This window comes from Schistocerca nitens, chromosome 4, assembly GCF_023898315.1.
Source record: "Schistocerca nitens isolate TAMUIC-IGC-003100 chromosome 4, iqSchNite1.1, whole genome shotgun sequence".
NCBI classification, from domain to species: Eukaryota; Metazoa; Arthropoda; class Insecta; order Orthoptera; family Acrididae; genus Schistocerca; species Schistocerca nitens.
The window spans coordinates 249,525,524-249,533,942 of NC_064617.1; the positions used below are offsets into that span (position 1 = coordinate 249,525,524).

Here is an 8,419-nt window from a genome sequence, read left to right on the forward strand (position 1 = left end):
GTTTTTGACAAAATCGATGTCCTTAGGAACGAAGTTCGACAATTAGAAAAGGTAGGAACGGTAAACCCTGCAAGATGGCACAAGTATCGAGTAGCGAAGTCAATAACGTTTCACCCCACATAGTCGGTCTGTCATAACACGGGAAAGTAGTCACACATAACAGCCTAGACACATCTTCCCCTCCACAGGAGATAGACATCACCAAAGACAGCAGACTAAAGGACCCTTTGAGTGCCCAAGCCTAACGATGTGTAATAAATAAGGTGTTTTCCTTTTATCCTTACGTCCCATCCTAGAAGAATAAGTCATCATGGATGATCTCTCCAGTGCACACTACACACACACACACACACACACACACACACACACACAAAGCCACTTCGAAACGTGACGCTACGCAGACGCCATCTGGTCGCGTTTCCAGCACTACAGTTCATGCTTAGTATAGCGAGACTTTTTCTTGTTGACCTTGATGAGCTGGACTCTGGTTCCTGCTACACTGTTAGTAGTGAGTCTTCGTACACTTCGAGAAACACAAGTTAAGTACATCTTCTGTTTTGTTGTGTTGACTTGCTCGCTAATAATTTCTGCTCCTGTCCAGCTTTCCTGCGACGACAGTTGCCGCACTGCTCTTCTTACTGTTCTGTACGAAATCGTACACAAAAAATGGACCACCACAACGATCAACTTACATAGTGTTGGACGTAACTTCATACGCCAAGTGTTGGAAACACGTAATGTACCGAGGAACTTTGTTGAATATGATCATTTTGGTTGGTCTACGTTTTATAGTGTAGGGAGGCATAATGCTGCATGGGCATATTGACTTCCTAATCTCTTAACACGGTACACTCACCTGTCAAAGTTATTGTGACACTGTATTCCTTCCAATTTTTGCACATGTTGTGGGACTAATTCAGCCCTGACTTCACCTTTCTGGATGACAATCTACGAAAACCAGTTCAGCAATGGTCCACTGTGTTTAGGAGAGGTATTGCAAAAAAAAAAAATGTTAAAATGGCTCTGAGAACTATGGGACTTTGGTACTTAACATCTGAGGTCATCAGTCCCCCAGAACTTAGAACTACTTAAACCTAAGGACATCACACACATCCGTGCCCGAGGCAGGATTCGAACCTGCGACCACAGCGGTCGTGCGGTTCCAGACTGAAGGGCCTACAACCGCTCGGCCACAATGGTCGGCAGGTATTGCAACACGTCAATTGTGATGGTAGAGGAATGTAAGACCGTACCACAAGAACTCTTTATCAACATAGTGCCAGCATGTGACCACAATTCAGAGCATGTATTGTCCCTTGTAATGGTCACAAGCCCTATTAGAAACCTTTTGTAATGACCAGAGGATCATTATGGATCGCGGTGTCTTCAGTGTCAATTTTTTCTCTGAATAAAGGTGTCGTTTCTGTTCGCGTCAATTAGTATTCCTTTCAGGTGCCTTCTGTAGTACACTGTAGTAGTTCTTCTGTCTCTGTATGGTCCAAGTTTCGAGGTATGTTACTTGGCAGTGGCACATCTACATCTACATGATTACTCTGCAATTCACATTTAAGTGCTTGGCAGAGGGTTCATCGAACCACAATCATACTATCTCTCTACCATTCCACTCCCGAACAGCGCGCGGGAAAAACGAACACCTAAACCTTTCTGTTCGAGATCTGATTTCTCTTATTTTATTTTGATGATCATTCCTACCTATGTAGGTTGGGCTCAACAAAATATTTTCGCATTCGGAAGAGGAAGTTGGTGACCGAAATTTCGTAAATAGATCTCACCGCAACGAAAAACGTCTTTGCTTTAATGACTTCCATCCCAACTCGCGTATCATATCTGCCACACTCTCTCCCCTATTACGTGATAATACAAAACGAGCTGCCCTTTTTTGCACTCTTTCGATGTCCTCCGTCAATCCCACCTGGCAAGGATCCCACATTGCGCAGCAATATTCTAACAGAGGACGAACGAGTGTAGTGTAAGCTGTCTCTTTAGTGGACTTGTTGCATCTTCTAAGTGTCCTGCCGATGAAACGCAACCTTTGGCTCGCCTTCCCCACAATATTATCTATGTGGTCTTTCCAACTCAAGTTGTTCGTAATTTTAGCACCCAGGTACTTAGTTGAATTGACAGCCTTGAGAATTGTACTATTTATCGAGTAATCGAATTCCAACGGATTTCTTTTGGAACTCATGTTGATCACCTCACACTTTTCGTTATTTAGCGTCAACTGCCACCTGCCACACCATACAGCAATCTTTTCTAAATCGCTTTGCAACTGATACTGGTCTTCGGATGACCTTACTAGACGGTAAATTACAGCATCATCTGCGAACAACCTAAGAAAATTGCTCAGATTGTCACCCAGGTCAGTTATATAGATCAGGAACAGCAGAGGTCCCAGGACGCTTCCCTGGGGAACAACTGATATAACTTCAGTTTTACTCGATGATTTGCCGTCTATTACTACGAACTGCGACCTTCCTGACAGGAAATCACGAATCCAGTCGCACAACTGAGACGATACCCCATAGGCCCGCAGCTTGATTAGAAGTCGCTTGTGAGGAACGGTGTCAAAAGCTTTCCGGAAATCTAGAGATACGGAATCAACTTGAGATCCCCTGTCGACAGCGGCCATTACTTCGTGCGAACGATGTTTTCTGAAACCACGCTGATTACGTATCAATAGATCGTTCCCTTCGAGGTGATTCATAATGTTTGAATACAGTATATGCTCCAAAACCCTACTGCAAACCGACGTCAATGATACAGGTCTGTAGTTCGAAAGATACTTTCGTCCTTAGGTTTTGCACACCAGCGTAGTTTACCAGACGGCTGCGGCCGTTCGACACAAAATCCTGTGCTGAAGAGCACCTAGTCCATTGCAAACTTCTGTCGAACTACAGTGACGAAGTGGCCCTTTGTAGCGGCAGACTGGCCGCTCGGTGACATCTGCGGTCGGATTGCCGTTGTTGCCGCCTGCCTCCTGGGAGACGTGGAAAGAGGAGGCGCTGAGCGTCTCCATTCAGCTGTGCACAGTGGACAGCAGCAGAGGCAGAAGAAAAGAGAGAGGCGAGCAGAGGCGCCGGCTGCGCTCGGGCAGCTAGCCGCAGCGCCGCTTCCGCGTCGCCCTCCCCGCGGCGCCGACTTCCTTGACCTGGGCGAACGGCGGCGGTTGCGCTGGTCAGTGCCTGCTGGCCGCCGGCCGCTGGCCGCTGCCGTGTCCCCCTTTTTTGCCGGCTGCTCCGCCCCCTCGGGGGAAATCCCGGCCCTCCCCGGCCTGGCGCGCGCTTTGTGGGGCGGAAGGGGGCCGGCCGGCGGGTCGCCGCCCCCGCACCGCCGCAATCAGCGCAGAGTGGACCCGCACATTTCGCAGGCCGGCGATCCTCGTTCGGATAGTGCCTTAAGCTTCTGTGAGCGTAGCGAGGGTGCAGTCGGGAGCTCCACAGCCCGGTATCTTGCTCGTGTACGTGATTACTACTGCACGAACCGTATTACTCACTTTGCTTTCAGACTCCGCACTCTACCAGCGTTCCTCTTTCGGAGCTCTACAGCTGTGAGATTTGTAAGACTCTTTTGTGACTGAACAAGTGGAAGACGTTAATCCCAGACACTGAGCACGAATGCTGTGTCGTCACGCTGTGGATCTGAAGGGTACCCACATGCAGGCACCACTCTTGAACTTCAGAGTACTACTACAGCATTTACATTTCTCAAATGAACATGTACGATTCCACAGACCTTTTCAGGTATCAGACATCTATGATTTATATACGCAGACTGAAACGACGAATGAAAAATTTTATCCAGACCCATGTCTCCTGCTCACTAGACAGTTCCGCCAACGACTACGCCACACTGGCTCCCTGACACAGTGGCTTTGCACCACTGCACCGACTGCCCTACCACGTCTTCTTTCTAGAATGAAATTTTCACTCTACAGCGGGGTGTGCACTGATATGAAACTTCCTGGCAGATTAAAACTGTGTGCCGGACCGAGACTCGAACTCGGGACCTTTGCCTTTCACGGGCAAGTGCTCTACCAACTGAGCTACCCAAGCACAACTCACGCCCCGTCCTCACAGCTTTAATTCCGCCAGTACCTCGTCTCCTACCTTCCAAACTTCACAGAAGCTTGGTAGAGCACTTGCCCGCGAAAGGCAAAGGTCTCGAGTTCGAGTCTCGGCCCGGCACACAGTTTTAATCTGCCAGGAAGTTTCATATCAGCGCACACTCCGCTGTAGAGTGAAAATCTCATTCTGGAAACATCCCCCAGCCTGTGGCTAAGCCATGTCTCCGCAATATCATTTCTTCCAGGAGTGCTAGTTCTGCAATGTTCGCAGGAGAGCTTCTGTGAAGTTTGGAAGGTAGGAGACGAGGTACTGGCGGAATTAAAGCTGTGAGGACGGGGCGTGAGTCGTGCTTGGGTAGCTCAGTTGGTAGAGCACTTGCCCGCGAAAAGCAAAGGTCCCGAGTTCGAGTCTCGGTCCGGCACACAGTTTTAATCTGCCAGGAAGTTTCACGTCTTCTTTTTTCATTTTCCTTAGCATTCGTCGCGTCTTGTGGTGGAGTCCGCCGAGTAGTTTCGCTCTCTCCATTTTATTTGATTATGGGCCATGTCTAGATGCAGATGTACTCCCTTCACGTCGTTGTGCAAAGTGTCGACCCATCGCTGCCTAGGTTGTCCTTCGGTTCTGTTTCCTATGACTTCCACTATGTCTGCTGTCTTTCTAGTGGTATCATCCTCTTCGCACATGACATCTTCAAACTATCACAGGCGGCATTTTCGCATTTTCTTCTAGATCAGTGCGACTTCAAAACGTTTCCTGATAGTATCGTGCGAAACTTGATCCATTCGAGTGATGCCACCTGTCCATTAAAGCGTCTTACTCTCCATGGTTTCCAGTCGTCGGCGTGCCTCTTTCGTAAGTGGCCAGTACTCTGTGTTGTAGAGCACATGTAAGGCGTCGGGATTTTGGACACCGTACATGTCGGGTGCCTCAGTTTTACGTGTCGGTTATAGTGTTGCAAGACACTGGTTTGGCAAGTTGGGGTGGGTTTTTGTGTGTATATTGCTCTTGTTTGTGATTTAATACACGTGGCATCCGGAGTGTCGAGAGCAATTCCTTAACGTAAATTTGCATGTTTAAGTGGGGTAGAAACAGGGTGGAAACATCACTGGAGGGGAAGCCAGTTTTAGTTAGCCACGCCGTGACACAATGGCCTTCAGAGCGGCAGGTCAAGCGCGGGTGACGGGCACGGCAGAGAACTGGAGAAAGAACAGTATATCATGTAAGCGGTGCGTGAGAACTTAACATACCACTCTTGTGGATGATGGAGTGTTAATAAGGGGGATAACAGACCTGACCTGAAAACCAGCCAATTGTACGACACTCTACTTATTAAGCCAGAAATGAAAGAGCGATTGTCGTTGGCTGTTCCATCCAGTGTCCAACCCCACTGTAGAGGGAAGGGGACCTAGACTGAGGAGACGTGCAACTGCCCGCCACAGTTGGTATTTTCCCTTGAGACGTCGTCGAGTGTGGTCGGTGTGGTCGGCGGGCGTCCCTCCCTGACGTGACGACAGGGAACGGTGATATATTGGTGTGAACACTTTGTTCACCCGGCTCCAAAATTCAGTCAAGAGCTGGCTGAATATTTGTGAAATTCCTACATTACGTTGGCAGAAACATCAATAGTTGTGCTCTATCTTGTTATTTCTTTATTTTTTTTCTTATTTGCACTGATAATTCGGTTTAATGGTTTATTTGGGTTAACATTGATTAGTTTAGAACAAATACGTTCATTACCGAACCATTACCTACGTTAAAAGTGTATCATTAGCCAAAACGTAAAATACAAATATTAAACTACACATATAGGCTTCTGGCACTCTGTATCATCATATCGCAATAGATCGTCACAATGGTTATAACATATGTGGGTGGTTCTGAAAAGATTACTGAAATAACGTTATGAGCAATTCTCAGTTGTACACTTTGGAATATTATGTATCCTTAATATGAACAACTACACTGAATCATTTGTTTGGGGTAGGGGATTGGAGTGTTTTGCAGGCCCCATCTGCATTTAATTACGTATTCTTGCACGTTCTCATCATAGTATGACACTAATATGCATTCGCTAACTTCCAGTAGAGCCTTATTGGTATTTGACAATAACATTAGTACTTACGTTTTACATAGTTCATAGAGCAGTTTCAGATAGTATGACAGTAGATATAAGTTTTTTCACCGTACTCATTAAGTTCTTTTATTAACTCTATAACCTTTCTAAAATTAACAATAGTTTTTTTAAAAACTTTCTAAATTTAGTAAATCCTTCTAAAATTCCTAAATGTGGTTCTGAAGTCTTTCTAAAAGCGTGGTTTCAACAATACATAATTGGTTTGAAACATTTAAAATCACACACATAACGACTGTTTTGTGTGGAGTACAGCCGCTGGTCCTGTTGCAGTTGTTCGCAGTCTGTAGTGGACTGCGTCGAGCATGGCCACCATCTGACTGCTACACACATGGTCAGGTCATTTCTTTAAAAAAAAAAAAAAAGTTAAATTCGAGCTGCAAATTCACTGATTTGTCTTCTATTGAAGTATCTGCGATTCCTTTAGTATAAACTAAAATTTCCAAAGCATCAGAGACAGAATAATAACGAAATAATGAGGCACTTCATTATGTTTGAGATCAGAATATGTTCTAAGATTCTGAAACTTCTTGATGTCATTGATATTGGACGGTAGCTTTGTGGATTCCTTCTGTCATCCTTCTTTTCGAGAGGTGTGACCCATGCTTTTCTTAAATCATTTGGCACAGGGTTTTGTTCCAGAAACGTCCAGTTTCTCGTTTCTCTTTGGAGCTAACTTAGCTCCAGATTATGAAGAGAATCTGACAGGAACCTCAACGGGCCCTTTAGTTTTATTTTCCTGATTTTTTTTGTTGCGCAACACCATTTACACTAACATCTTCTTATTCTATCACGTCTTATATTTTTGTTTACGTTAAGTAAATTGTTATTGTCATCTCAGCAATTGTTCACTACTTCTCCTGTTTTTTTCTTCATTATTTGTTCTGTATGTTACGCTGACTAGAGCTATTTTTTGTTAGGCAGTAGGAAATCCTTCAAACTTTGAGAAAAAAACAGTGACTTATGAACTTTATGGTCATTTGTACTTTTACCAAAATTTCGTCTACGTCTTCTATAGTACTGTTGATGCAGAAGTACACTAGCAATGGATTTTCTCTTGCTGCGGACTGGGTGTTAGTGTTGTCCTCATCATTTCATCATCATCATCATTTGTGACAGTGGCTGGAGTGGATTGTGTAAAACATGGACTGTGTAAAAACTGGGACTTCGTACGTGTGGTGATGAGCGCCCCACAATCCAAACATCATCACACTGGCAATGACTATAACAGGAATTAACATGTGCCTTCTTTAGTGAGATGCACTGAGATCATTGGCACGTCGGGTTAGCATACCAGCCACATCATTCGTTTATCTTTGTAGTTTCACCAATCGCTAAAGCATACCTTTTCATTACAACAGTAGCATTCTGAACATGAAAATGTTTTGCTACTTTTTAACTCTCCCTTTCCTTCATGAATATTATCCACTTGTGGCACACATCCACAGTTTTTGTTCCATTTATTATGGATTATTCTAGTTAATCATCTAAATGTGAGCATTGTTAAGAAAACTGTGTTATAGTTCTGGAAATTATCAGGTTGTGTCTTCATCTTTAGCGCGAAGTAACGTCTTCCTAGGAAATAAAATGATAATCTTCAGTTTAATAGGATTCACACGTCTAATTGGATAACTTACACATTATTAAGCCCCCCTCTGCAGCCCACACCAACTCGCCCACTTTCAGTAAAATAAATCGTGTCGTAGTGACACATTCGTTGGTATCGAATAAGATTCACTTCTTCGCTTTTGCATGTCGTACCCTGTAAAAATCTCCTGTGACGATAGTGGACTGTCGTCCCCTCTGGCACAACATCCTCGTTTCTTGTAATCCCCTTATTTTCGAATCTTGGGCTACCAGTGGTTCTTTTACCTTCTGCTTTTCTCGCATGTATATTACTTCGTTTGGCCTGTTTACTCAATTAAAAATTTACAAGTACATTCAGAAGACTGTTTATTAGGTCTAAGTTTAGAATCTCGTCTACAGAGACTTTAGTGAGAGAGCCCAGTCTGGACTGAAAAAGAATGAAAGGAGCAACCAGTTTTAAGAATATAAAAGAAACATTTACTGCTTTTACGTGAAGTTGTTCAGGGAAGCTAAACCTAAACCAAGATAAAGAGTTGACAGTTTACACCCTGATGTTCCTAAATACGCAAAATACGAGTCCTCTAGTTTAAGAACTGCACCTTCTCGCTTGATAATC

The 8,419-nt window shown here is 44.5% G+C and overlaps 1 non-coding gene across 1 annotated transcript; it reads right to left on the reverse strand.

Moving 5' to 3' along the window:
• Positions 1 to 3,999: 3,999 nt before the first annotated feature.
• Positions 4,000 to 4,074, reverse strand: Trnas-uga (transfer RNA serine (anticodon UGA)). The gene has a single exon. It is a non-coding gene; the product is annotated as a tRNA-Ser (tRNA).
• Positions 4,075 to 8,419: the final 4,345 nt, after the last annotated feature.